Here is a 13,518-nt window from a genome sequence, read left to right on the forward strand (position 1 = left end):
AAGCCCTTCCTCTGCTCATTGTTAGTTTTATAGTTACTTCCTGTGGTCTATAGTCTAGAATCCAGTCTTATCTTGACAGTTCAAGGCTCTTGCATTGCTGTATTGGGTGATAGCAAAGCATTGCTTATTTCCTTTTTCATGAGGTTTGTTTACTTCTGACACCCTTTCTATGTACCTTCATGTTAAATTCTAGGCAGTGGTTGGCAGTAAGTTTTTTCTGCCTCCTTCAAAATTGGGGCTTCACTCAGTTACTGGTTTTAAGTGCTGAGCTTGGTAATAGTCTCCCATCCTTACATGACCATTTTCAGTTCTCTTTATTCCTCATCTGCCTCTGCCAGGTGTTACATCTTTTGCATGGCCACGTGTCTTTCTCAATCTGACTAAATGCTTTGAGTCTGGTTAAAATTTTTCTCTTTTTTTACGTTATTGCTAGTATTTTGTGTTCTCCCCCATCCTCAATGGTTTTATCTAGTCAGCCTTTATCAGAAGTAGAAATCCTTTTTTCTTTTTATTGGAAATCTAAAAGCTTCAAAGACTATTTTTTTCTTTTATTGTACTTTAAGTTGTAGGGTACATATGCACAATGTGCAGGTTTGTTACATATGTATACATGTGCCATGTTGGTGTGCTGCACCCATTAACTCGTCATTTAACATTAGGTATATCTCCAAATGCTTCCCTCCCCCATCCCCCAACCCCACAACAGGCCCCCAACCCACAACAGGCCCCCATCCCACAACAGGCCCTGGTGTGTGATGTTCCCCTTCCTGTGTCCATGTGTTCTCATTGTTCAATTCCCACCTATGAGTGAGAACATGCGGTGTTTGGCTTTTTGTCCTTGTGATAGTTTACTGAGAATGATGGTTTCCAGTTTCATCCATGTCCCTACAAAGGACATGAACTCATCCTTTTTTATGGCTGCATAGTATTCCATGGTGTACATGTGCCACATTTTCTTAATCCAGTCTGTCATTGATGGACATTTGGGTTGGTTCCAAGTCTTTGCTATTGTGAATAGTGCTGCAATAAATATATGTGTGCATGTGTCTTTGTAGCAGCATGATTTATAATCTTTTGGGTATATACCCAGTAATGGGATGGCTGGGTCAAATGGTATTTCTAGTTGTAGATCTCTGAGGAATCGCCACACTGATTTCCACAATGGTTGAACTAGTTTACAGTCCCACCAACAGTGTAAAAGTGTTCCTATTTCTCCACATCCTCTCCAGCACCTATTGTTTCCTGACTTTTTAATGATGGCCATTCTAACTGGTGTGAGATGGTATCTCATTGTGGTTTTGATTTGCATTTCTCTGATGGCCAGTGATGATGAGCATTTCTTCATGTGTTTTTTGGCTGCATAAATGTCTTCTTTTGAGAAGTGTCTGTTCATATCCTTTGCCCACTTTTTGATGGGGTTGTTTTTTTCTTGTAAATTTGTTTGAGTTCATTGTAGATTCTGGATATTAGCCCTTTGTCGGATAAGTAGGTTGCAAAAATTTTCTCCCATTCTGTAGGATGCCTGTTCACTCTGATGGTAGTTTCTTTTGCTGTGCAGAAGCTCTTTAGTTTAATTAGATCCCATTTGTCAATTTTGGCTTTTGTTGCCATTGCTTTTGGTGTTTTAGACATGAAGTCCTTGCCCATGCCTATGTCCTCAATGGTATTGCCTAGGTTTTTTTCTAGGGTTTTTATGGTTTTAGGTCTAACATGTAAGTCTTTAATCCATCTTGAATTAATTTTTGTATAAGGTGTAAGGAAGGGATCCAGTTTCAGCTTTCTACATATGGCTAGCCAGTTTTCCCAGCACCATTTATTAAATAGGGAATCGTTTCCTCATTTCTTGTTTTTGTCAGGTTTGTCAAAGATCAGATAGTTGTAGATATGTGGCATTATTTCTGAGGGCTCTGTTCTGTTCCATTGGTCTATATATCTGTTTTGGTACCAGTACCATGCTGTTTTGATTACTGTAGCCTGGTAGTGTAGTTTGAAGTCAGGTAGCATGATGCCTCCAGCTTTGTTCTTTTGGCTTAGGATTGACTTGGCAATGCGGGCTCTTTTTGGTTCCAGATGAACTTTAAAGTAGCTTTTTCCAATTCTGTGAAGAAAGTCATTGGTAGCTTGATGGGGATGGCATTGAATCTATAAATTACCTTGGGCAGTATGGCCATTTTCATGATATTGATTCTTCCAACCCATGAGCATGGAATGTTCTTCCATTTGTTTGTATCCTCTTTTATGTCATTACGCGGTGGTTTGTAGTTCTCCTTGAGGAGATTCTTCACATCCCTTGTAAGTTGGATTCCTAGGTATTTTATTCTCTTTGAAGCAATTGTGAATGGGAGTTCCCTCATGATTTGGCTCTCTGTCTGTTATTGGTTTATAGGAATGCTTGTGATATTTGCACAGTGATTTTGTATCCTGAGACTTTGCTGAAGTTGCCTATCAGCTTAAGGAGATTTTGGGTGAGACGATGGGGTTTTCTAGATATACAATCATGTCATCTGCAAACAGGGACAATTTGACTTCCTCTTTTCCTACTTGAATACCCTTTATTTCCTTCTCCTGCTTGATTGCCCTGGCCAGAACTTCCAACACTATGTTGAATAGGAGTGGTGAGAGAGGGCATCCCTGTCTTGTGCCCGTTTTCAAAGGGAATGCTTCCAGTTTTTGTCCATTCAGTATGATATTGGCTGTGGGTTTGTCATAGATAGCTCTTATTATTTTGAGATATGTCCCATCAATACCTAATTTATTGAGAGTTTTTAGCTTGAAGCGTTGTTGAATTTTGTCAAAGGCCTTTTCTGCATCTATTGAGATAATCATATGGTGTTTGTCTTTGGTTCTGTTTACATGCTGGATTATGTTTATTGCTTTGCACATGTTGAACCAGCCTTGCATCCCAGGGATGAAGCCAACTTGATCGTGGTGGATAAGCTTTTTGATGTGCTGCTGCGTTTGGTTTGCCAGTATTTTACTGAGGATCTTTGCATCAATGTTCATCAGGGATATTGGTCTAAAATTCTTTTTTTGTTGTGTGTCTGCCAGGCTTTGGTATCAGGATGATGCTGGCCTTATAAAATGTGTTAAGGAGGATTCCCTCTTTTTCTATTGATTGGAATAGTTTCAGAAGGAATGGTACCAGCTCCTTCTTGTACCTCTGGTAGAATTTGGCTGTGAATCCATCTGGTCCTGGACTTTTTTTGTTGATAAGCTATTAATTATTGCCTCAATTTCAGAGCCTGTTATTAGTCTATTCAGAGATTCAACTTCTTCCTGGTTTTGTCTTGGGAGGGTGTATGTGTTGAGGAATTTATCCATTTCTTCTAGATTTTCTGGTTTATTTATGTAGAGGTGTTTATAGTATTCTCTGATGGTAGTTTGTATTTCTGTGCGATCGGTGGTGGTATGCCCTTTATCATTTTTTATTGTGTCTATTTGATTCTTCTCTCTTTTCTTCTTTATTAGTCTGGCTAGCGGTCTATCAATTTTGTTGATCTTTTCAAAAAACCAGCTCCTGGATTCATTAATTTTTTGAAGGGTTTTTTGTGTCTCTGTTTACTTCAGTTCTGCTCTGATCTTAGTTATTTGTTGCCTTCTGCTAGCTTTTGATTGTATTTGCTCTTGCTTCTCTAGTTCTTTTAATTGGGATGTTAGGGTGTCAATTTTAGATCTTTCCTGCTTTCTCTTGTGGGCATTTATTGCTATAATTTTCCCTCTACACGCTGCTTTGAATGTGTCCCAGAGATTCTGGTATGTTGTGTCTTTGTTCTTGTTGGTTTCAAAGAACATCTTTATTTCTGCCTTCATTTCGTTATGTATCCAGTAGTCATTCAGGAGCAGGTTGTTCAGTTTCCATGTAGATGAGCGGTTTTGAGTGAGTTTCTTAATCCTGAGTTCTAGTTTGATTGCACTGTGGTCTGTGAGACAGTTTGTTATAATTTCTGTTCTTTTACATTTGCTGAGGAGTGCTTTACTTCTGACTATGTGGTCAATTTTGGAATAAATGTGGTGTGGTGCTGAGAAGAATGTATATTCTGTTGATTTGGGGTGGAGAGTTCTGTAGACGTCTATTAGTTCCACTTGGTGCAGAGTTGAGTTCAATTCCTGGATATCCTTGTTAACTTTCTGTCTCGTTGATCTGTCTAATGTTGACAGTGGGGTGTTAAACTCTCCCATTATTGTGTGGGAGTCCAAGTCCCTTTGTAGGTCTCTACGGACTTGCTTTATGAATCTGGGTGCTCCTGTATTGGGTGCATATATATTTAGGATAGTTAGCTCTTGTTGTTGAATTGGTCCCTTTACTATTATGTAATGGCCTTCTTTGTCTCTTTTGATCTTTGTTGGTTTAAAGTCTGTTTTATCAGAGACTAGGATTGCAACCACTGCTTTTTTTTTTTGTTTACCATTTGCTTGGTAGATCTTCCTCCCTCCCTTTTTTTTGAGCCTATGTGTGTCTCTGCCCATGAGATGGGTTTCCTGAATACAGTGCACTGATGTTTCTTGACTCTTTATCCAATTTGCCAGTGTGTGTCTTTTAAATGGAGCATTTAGCCCATTTACATTTAAGGTTAATATTGTTATGTGTGAATTTGATCCTGTCATTATGATGTTAGCTGGTTATTTTGCTTGTTAGTTGATGAAGTTTCTTCCTAGCCTTGATGGTCTTTACAATCTGGCATGTTTTTCCAGTGGCTAGTACTGATTCTTCCTGTTCATGTTTAGTGCTTCCTTCAGGAGCTCTTGTAGGGCAGGCCTGATGGTGACAAAATCGCCCAGCATCTGCTTGTCTGTAAAGTATTTTATTTCTCCTTCACTTATGAAGCTTAGTTTGGCTGGATATGAAATTCTGGGTTGAAAATTCTTGTCTTTAAGAATGTTGAATATCGGCCCCCACTCTCTTCTGGCTTGTAGATTTCTGCCGAGAGATCAGCTGTTAGTCTGATGGGCTTCCCTTTGTGGGTAACCTGACCTTTCTCTCTGGCTGCCCTTACCATTTTTTCCTTCATTTCAACTTTGGTGAATCTGACAACTATGTGTCTTGGAGTTGCTCTTCTCGAGGAGTATCTTTGTGGCTTTCTCTGTATTTCCTGAATTTGAATGTTGGCCTGCCTTGCTGGATTGGGGAAGTTCTCCTGGATAATATCCTGCAGAGGGTTTTCCAACTTGGTTCCATTCTCCCCATCACTTTCAGGTACACCAATCAGACGTAGATTTGGTCTTTTCACCTAGTCCCATATTTCTTGGAGGCTTTGTTTCTTTCTTTTTATTCTTTTTTCTCTAAACTTCTCTTCTCACTTCAGTTCATTCATTTCATCTTCCATCACTGATACCCTTTCTTCCAGTTGATCGCATCAGCTACTGAGGCTCGTGCATTCATCACGTAGTTCTTGTGCCTTGGTTTTCAGCTCCATCAGGTCTTTAAGGACTTCTCTGCATTGATTATTCTAGTTAGCCATTCGTCTAATTTTTTTTCAAGGTTTTTAACTTCTTTGCCATGAGTTCGAACTTCCTCCTTTAGCTCGAAGTAGTTTGATCGTCTGAAGTCATCTTCTCTCAGCTCGTCAAAGTCTCTCTCCATTCAGCTATGTTCCATTGCTGGTGAGGAGCTGCGTTCCTTTGGAGAAGGAGAGGCGCTCTGATTTTTAGTTTCCAGTTTTTCTGCTCTGTTTTTTCCCCATCTTTGTGGTTTTATCTACCTTTGGTCTTTGATGATGGTGACGTACAGATGGGGTTTTGCTGTGGATGTCCTTTCTGTTTGTTAGTTTTCCTTCTAACAGTCAGGACCCTCAGTTGCAGGTCTGCTGGAGTTTGCTGGGGGTCCACTCCAGACCCTGTTTGCCTGAGTATCAGCAGCAGAGGCTGAAGAACAGCAGATATTGGTGAACAGCAAATGTTGCTGCCTGATTGTTCCTCTGGAAGTTTTGTCTCAGAGGAGTACCCGGCCATTTGAGGTGTCAGTCTGCCCCTACTGGGGGGTGCCTCCCAGTTAGGCTACTCAGGGGTCAGGGACCCACTTGAGGAGGCAGTCTGTCTGTTCTCAGATCTCCAGCTGCGTGCTGGGAGAATCTCTACTCTCTTCAAAGCTGTCAGACAGGGACATCTAAGTCTGCAGAGGATTCTGCTGCCTTTTGTTTGGCAATGCCCTGCCCTGAGAGGTAGGCATCCCTCTACAGAGGGGAAGCAGGCCTCCTTGAGCTGTGGTGTGCTCCACCCAGTTCGAGCTTCTGGGCGGCAGTGGGTGGCGCCCCTCCCCCAGCCTCACTGCCGCCTTGCAGTTTGATTTCAGACTGCTGTGCTAGCAACGAGCGAGGCTCCGTTAGCCTAGGACCCTCCGAGCCAGGCGCGGGTTATAATCTTGTGGTGTTCCATTTGCTAAGCCTGTTGGAAAAGCGCAGTATTAGGGTGGGAGTGACCCGATTTTCTAGGTGCCGTCGGTCACCCCTTTCTTTGACTAGGAAAGGGAATTCCGTGACCCCTTGCACTTCCTGCGTGAGGCAATGCCTCACCCTGCTTTGGCTCACGCTTGTTGCGCTGCACCCACTGTCCTGCACCCACTTTCTGACACTCCGCAGTGCGATGAACCCGGTACCTCAGTTGGAAATGCAGAAATTACCTGTCTTCTGCATCGCTCATGCTGGGAGCTGCAGATGGAGTTGTTCCTATTCGGCCATCTTGGCTCCACCCACTTTTTTTTTTTTTTAGAGACTGGGTTTGATTATGTAGCCCAGCCTGGCTGCCAGCTCTTTGGTTCAAGCAGTTCTCCACCCTCAGCCTCCTGAGTAGCTGAGATTATAGGAATATGCTACAAAGCCCTGCTTCAAATATAACTTGTATTTTAAATGAGTCCTAAGTCTTTATATAAATGATCTCTGTTTCAGTCTCTTCTAGTACACATTCAGCTTTCCTGTGTGCATATATAATTGTATGTCATGCCTTTACTGGAAATACCACCTATCAAAAATTGAATTTATTAGGCTGGGCACAGTGGCTCATGTTGGTAATCCCAGCACTTTGGGAGGCCAAAGCAGGCAGATCACTTAAGGTCAGGAGTTCGAGACCAGCCCGGCCAATATGGTGAAACCCCATCTGTATTAAAAATACAAAAATTAGCTGGGCATGGTGGCATGCATGTGTAATCCCAGCTACTCGGGAGGTTGAGGCAGGAGAATTGCTTGAACCCGGGAGGCAGAGGTTGCAGTGAGCTGAGATTGCCCCACTGTACTCCACACTGAGTGACAGAGTGAGACCCTGTCTCAAAAAAAAAAAAAAAAAAGTTGAATTTACCATTTTACCTTAAATATCAGATCTTAAAAAAAATCAATTGGTAATTTCCTCGGTAGTGTAGAGCTTAGAGAGTAGTGTCGTCCTATATGACTCATGGTCAGGCATCTGTTTTTCTGTTCTGAAATTTGCGGAGTTCATTAGCATCGTATTGCAATGTTAGAGCAGACATAAAAGTTAGATTATATTCTTTCTTAGGAGACTGAGAAGATAATAGTGTCATTAACTGAATTAGGGAATAAAGGACAGGATTTTGGAGGAAACAATGGGAGAAGGGGAAAAAGGAGCTTAATCAGTTGCAGAGTTACGAGTTTTGTTTTAGACGTGTTCAATTTGAGGTGCTCACATAAAAATTTTTTCTCAGTGCTACTTCCCTCATTATTTAATTTCTAAACTTTTGTAATAATCTATTGCTAATGTTTCTGCTTTTGCTTTTGGCTAAATATTCAGAAGTGTCTTCTTCCTAAATGAAATACTTCATCTTTTTATTCTCCCATTCATAAGTTTAATTGGGTTGTTTAATATACAGAATAAAGTTTAAATTTCTTGGATGAATAGCCCCTCTGCCATTTGCCCTAGTTTCTTTTTACAGCTTGATATTTCACTGCTCTCTATTTAACCTAAATTGGGCTATCCATTATCATTTCAGTAAGACATGTTACCTTGCCTTGTTCAACCTTTCCTTTTTCATTCCTGTGGGTATAGTCTTTTCAAATCTCTTGTTCTCTGTGATGTTTTCCTGACTACTCAATCTCATTCTGATTTTTCTTTTCTCAGGATAAGGAAAGGTTAGGTTGGATAGGTTAGGAAAGGATAGGTTGTTAATATAGTATTATACTTTTCAGTTACCTTTTTCTCATAGGGAGGCAGTAGGGCAAAGTGGTTAGGATTGGGCATTTAATAGCTGTGTGATTTTGAAGCATTTAACCTCTTTATGCCTTTGTTTCTTCATCTATAAAATGAGGATATTCTTGCATTCATAGAGTCGATTAGGAGGATTGAGATATGAACATAATGTCTTTAGCAGTATGTGACATATTGAAAGCGTTACAAATACAAAGTTTTTTCTGTTTGTCTCTTTTTCATTCCATCCCTGCCTTCCTTCTTTCTGTTTGTAAACCAAAAAGTATATGAGACAAGTCTCAATTTAAAAGTTTATTTTGCCAAGGTTAAGGACAAGCCTCAGGAGGTCCTGATGACATGTGCCCAAGGTGGTCAGGCTACACCTTGGTTTTGTGCATTTTATGGAGACATAAGACATCAATCAATATATATCAAATGTACATTGGTTTGATCTGGAAAAGCAGGACAACGTGAGGAGGAAGGGGCTTCCAAGTAATAGGTGGAATCAAAGATTTGCAATTGGTTGAAAGAATTTATCTAAAGACCTGGAATCAATAGAAGGGAGTGTCTGAGTTCAGATAAGGGATTGTGGAGAACAAAGTTCTTATGCAGATGAAGTTTCCAGGTAGCAGGCTTCAGAAAGAATAGATTGTAAATGTTTCTTAATCACACTTAAAAAGGTGCCAGACTCTTAGTTAATTCTCTCCTGTATCAGAGAAAAGACCGGGAAAGGGATTCTCTACAGAATATAGACCTTCCCCACAAGAGACAGCTTTATAGGGCCATTTCAAAATATGTATAAGGGTTATACTTTGATTTCTTTCAGAGCCTGTGATCTGTCATGTGATGCAATACTGGAGTCAGGGTGGAATTTGCTGTCTTATTGCTACAAAAAAGTCTTAAGATTTCTGTTTTAATGTTAATACTGGTCAGTTGTGCCTGAATTTCAAGGAGAGGCGGGTATAATGAGGCATGTCTGACCTCCCACTCCCATCATAGCCTGAAGTAGTTTTTCAGGTTAAGTTTGGAATGCCTATGGCTTGAGCAGAGGGGTCCATTCAGATAGTTTTGTGGGGCTAAGAATTTTATTTTTAGTTTATGCCTACTCTCCACTTTTCTTAAGAGAAGCTCTACTTTTCTTATCCTTGAAATACTTACTGCCTGGTATGTGTATGTGCTCAGTAAAGGGAACTGCTATTTCTTTGTGACATATATAATCATTAACTCTTTTTTTTTTTTTTTTTTTGAGACGGAGTCTCTGTCACCCAGGCAGGAGTGCAGTGGCATGATCTTGGCACACTGCAACCTCTACCTCCCTGGTTCAAGCGATTCCCCTGCCTCAGCCCCCCGAGTAGCTGGGATTACAGGTGCACAGCACCACGCCCAGCTAATTTTTTTGAAGTTTTAGAAGGGACAGGGTTACACCATGTTGGCCACACTGGTCTCGAACTCCTGACCTCAAGCAATCCACCTGCCTCCCAAAGTGCTGCGATTATAGGTGTGAGCCACCATGCCTGGCCTTAAGTTACTAACTTTTTAATGTATACATAGGTTTTGTTATTTGAGTAAACAGGTAAAATACTTAGATAAAGGTATCATCTATTTTACTACTTTTTTTTTTTTTTCCTGAAGGTGCCTAACACATACTTTTCTTTGCTCAGACATCTTTTGCTGAGGGAAGTTATATACAAGAAAACAAAGTGCAGTTAAATTAATCTGTTCAAAAACCCAGTTCCCCCCACAGTGAATTCCGGTAAAAATTAGATGGTAGAATGTGGTTTAGACCAGAGTAGTTCTGTATTTACTTTTTTTTTCTTCCTCCCTGAATTTCTGCCTATTTCACCTTCTAAATCTTAGAGTGGATCTCACAATTTCAATTCTGTGGTTTAAAAAAAGTGGGAGAGGGAGGTGGCAATCTGATACACACCCACCAATATGAAGGAAAGGAATGTCATAGGTAGCAATAAAGAACAAATTTTTCATAACATGTTTTGCTATTTCCCTGATATATGTTCTGGCATAGTTTAATAGTTTGATCATTCTGTGGCTGGGGCAATATCATGGGTTGGGGGCTATGTGGGTGAAAAGAAGGCAGAGGAGAGATGGCTAATGTCATCTGGGAAAATGACTCTGGTCCTTTTACTGAGTAGCATGGGTCTCAGAGATTAGAAGAGAAGAGATTAGAAAAACACATAGAAGTGTTCACAGTGAATACGGTGATCTCTTTTATGATTAAAATGTGGCCCAATGAATGTTCAGCTTTGGTCATTAAGGTTAATTATATCTTCCTTTGAGATGATCAGATGAAAAGAATATAAGGGAGGGTCATTTCTTTTTCATTTTTCCAGCCTGTCATAACCCCTTTTTGCCACCCTTGATAGAAGATGGAGACAGCCTCCCTTGTGGACTAAAGTTGATGTGTGAAGAGATTGGTGCTATACATTCCTCTTTATTTAAGCATGCTTGATATATATATATATATTTATGACTAAAGTTAAGGTTTTAAATATTGCTGTTAAGGTAGAGTTGAGTCACATTTCTATTTTTACCATGAAAGTTAGTGAATGTGTTTTCCCTGGCTCTCTCTTGTGCTCTCCAACCTCTGAGTAAATGACTTTATTTAGCTTTCTGACTTTGAAGTGTACAGTGTTACTCTCAGAGATTCTTTATTCCATCTGGCAGTTGTCATTGTACTAGCTACTGGAGAGGATAGAGGTGAATGTTCCTAAGAGCCTTGTAGCTGTTCATTTCAAGCCCCTTTGGTGACCAGAGCTGACAGGTGAGTCTTAGTTCTTTTCTGCTTGCGAAGTTTGGTGCCACAGGGTTGAAGAGCATAAATTACATCACCTCTTAGTTTCACTGTTCACTTTCTCCTTCTTCAGCTCTTTCCGGCATCTTAACCTCTTGCTCTGTAATTTTAGACAAGGATTTGAATGCTTTAGTCACTTGTTTTCAGTTTTATTCTAAATTTTATTGACACTATTGTGAATCTGGGAGTTGATGGTTTTCTAGTTTTAGTTGACTAGCCCTATGAGGGACAGGGAGAAAAGTGTGCAACATGAACTCATGATCTGTCAGTATGAAAGTAATGGATCTGTTTACATGCAGTGTTTGCCACACATTTTTCCTCTGTTAGGAACTTTTGTAAGGAAATGACATTCTTGCTTGTTTCATGAGGAGCAAATGGCAGTATTTTCAGAAATAGCCATGTGGTCCCCAAGAGAAAACATTCTTTGGCCATGAAATATACTTACCAGACATTTTGGAAAATTGTAGCCTAAATAAGATATAACTGTAATGTGTTTGGCGTTAAAAATTATCTTAAAATATTTTAGCTGGTATTTTTGAGAACAGAGTTTCTTTTATTAGTAATTAAGGGCTTTCAATGAATGCAAACTGTGTAATAGTCCACAGTGATGCCTACTGGTTAAAAGCAGATGATGAATTCAAAACTAATGGAAGTAATTTCAGTCTTAATAGTAAATATTATAATTATTCTTATTTTGCTTTATTTTTATTTATTTAATTTGATTGGGGCACAATTTGAATGGAAACTCACTTTTATTTGATACAACTAAAATGTAATTGAAATGAGAACAAGTTCAAATCATTGAAATGATTAATTTCTAATTATAGTATATACATTGTCAAAGTTTCCTAACCATAATTAAGAAAGAAGTGTTTACATGTTTGGTAATGTTTGGTTTATAGTATATATTCCTATGAGTACCATGATTAATGCTCATTTTTTAAGCACATTATTTCAAGTTTTTAAAATAAATTTTGTTTAGGCAAATAAAGTTATTTAGTTTGTTTTTCTTTTGAATAATAAATACATGTAGTTTGCAGGGAAGCTTTATTCACTTTTTTTAACAAAAATTTGAAAACTCACCGTTTTCATTTAATCCCATTTTGCTGCTAATAATTTTTTAAAAATAGAGTAAAAATAACTTGTTCTTTCTTTTGCTTTAAAATGTTTGTCATCTCACATATGCCAGATTTATTGGACTGCAGTAGTTTTAGTGCATTTTGGCTGGAATGTTTATTATGACATCACCATAATCTATATACAGTATGTGATTTCAGATGGTTTCAGTGTTAAATATTTTCATAATTATGCTAGTTTTGGCAGTTCGCTTGGAACTTTTTCACATCTCTTTAATGAACATGTTTTACTTCTGGGCTTTTGAGACAACCATATGTTTCAAAAATTAATAATGTGCTTTTAATGTTAATGTGCAGAAGTGTATGACTATGGACATTTTTAAGGATTTAAGTTGAACTAAAAGTAATTACAGTAAGGCTTTATTCACAGTAGTAGTCTTTTAGTATTTAAGACTGTAACATCCCCCAAATAACAGAAGATGTCTTTATGAAGATTGAATAGTGAAGTTATTTTGTGGAATGAAACCTGTGATGTTTGTTTTTCATTAACTTAAAATGAACATAAGTTCATGAGAAAATTTTCAGTGTTTGTTTATGGTTGCAAGTCTTTTTGCTTGTATGAAGTTTCAAACAAATTTTTTTCTAATGTATCACTACCATCTGAAGCCATGCTATTTTGTAAAACACCTTTTATTGTATATTTCTCTTAGTGTGATAGTGAATAAAAATTTTCTTAAAGAGGTCTTATCATTCTATGATAAGAGAGGCACTATTTGCCTCTAGTGCCCTGTTAGTTTGGTAAACTAGTGATGATTATTCTTTTATATGCTCTTGAAATTTTCCCTTCAAATATATAAAGTAGAAAAACTAAATTTAATACTATTCTTGTAAATATTATAAAATAGTGTTATTATTGATTAATGAATTCATGGTGCACAGTGCACTCTCAGCTACTCTTTGTGTTGGTATCTGTGATCTCTCACTCCACATGTGCATCTTTACGTCAAGCAAAAATGTATTCTTTTATCCTTAAAAAAGGAATAAGAAGTTAGTTGCCAGATGATTTTCCCTCATGTTACTACTCTACCTGTTTTCTCTTTGTAATGCCTATCTTCATGAAAGAGCAATTTATTTTTATTGACTCCATGGTAATTTCTCATTCACTCATGAGCTACTCATTTACTGCTCCCACTTCTCTCTCTCTGTGGGAACTGCTAAATCTCCTTTCTAATAGGTTAGTGGCAGCCTCCTCCTAATTACCAAATCCTGAAACAGGTCAACTAGAATGAGGACTGAGAATATCTTTATGGTTGTTAACATTACCCCATTTTTATTGAAAGGTCTGTGCCTTTAACTTCTTCCGTCCTAGACACTGTATACTCTGGCCTTATTTGACTAATCATCATTCTTTGTACGTGCTACATATGTTGATACTGTTTTGCTTTTGCTTATGGTTCCTCCCACCATCCCTCATTTAGCCCCAGTCTAAACCTTTTTAAACATTTC

The 13,518-nt window shown here is 38.7% G+C and overlaps 1 protein-coding gene across 3 annotated transcripts in view; it reads left to right on the top strand.

The window, feature by feature from the left end:
* Positions 1-13,518, top strand: part of VPS13B (vacuolar protein sorting 13 homolog B) — an 891,476-nt gene that overhangs the window by 58,297 nt on the left and 819,661 nt on the right. The gene's annotated exons all lie outside the window — the stretch shown is intronic.

Source organism: Nomascus leucogenys, chromosome 16 (assembly GCF_006542625.1).
Source record: "Nomascus leucogenys isolate Asia chromosome 16, Asia_NLE_v1, whole genome shotgun sequence".
NCBI lineage: Eukaryota > Metazoa > Chordata > Mammalia > Primates > Hylobatidae > Nomascus > Nomascus leucogenys.